Source organism: Helobdella robusta (assembly GCF_000326865.2).
Source record: "Helobdella robusta unplaced genomic scaffold HELROscaffold_26, whole genome shotgun sequence".
Lineage (NCBI taxonomy): Eukaryota > Metazoa > Annelida > Clitellata > Rhynchobdellida > Glossiphoniidae > Helobdella > Helobdella robusta.
The window spans coordinates 454512-454785 of NW_008704349.1; positions in this window are offsets into that span (position 1 = coordinate 454512).

Below are 274 nucleotides of genomic sequence, written 5' to 3' on the forward strand. Positions count from 1 at the left end.
GTCTTCATCACCAGCCTCAGCATCTTCATCATCTTCTTCCTCGTCCAATAACATTGCAGCGTTTCTCTTAAACTCTTTAGTTTAACTGGTTAAAGTTCACTAAGATAAATATGATGATGGGGAAGACGACGACGATGATGATGAAAACAATGTAAACTATAATAATACTCATGATAAATAAGTAATTTAAATATCATATACCCGTACACAAACAAACATACATACGTACATTCATACATACATACATACATACATACATACATACACACATACA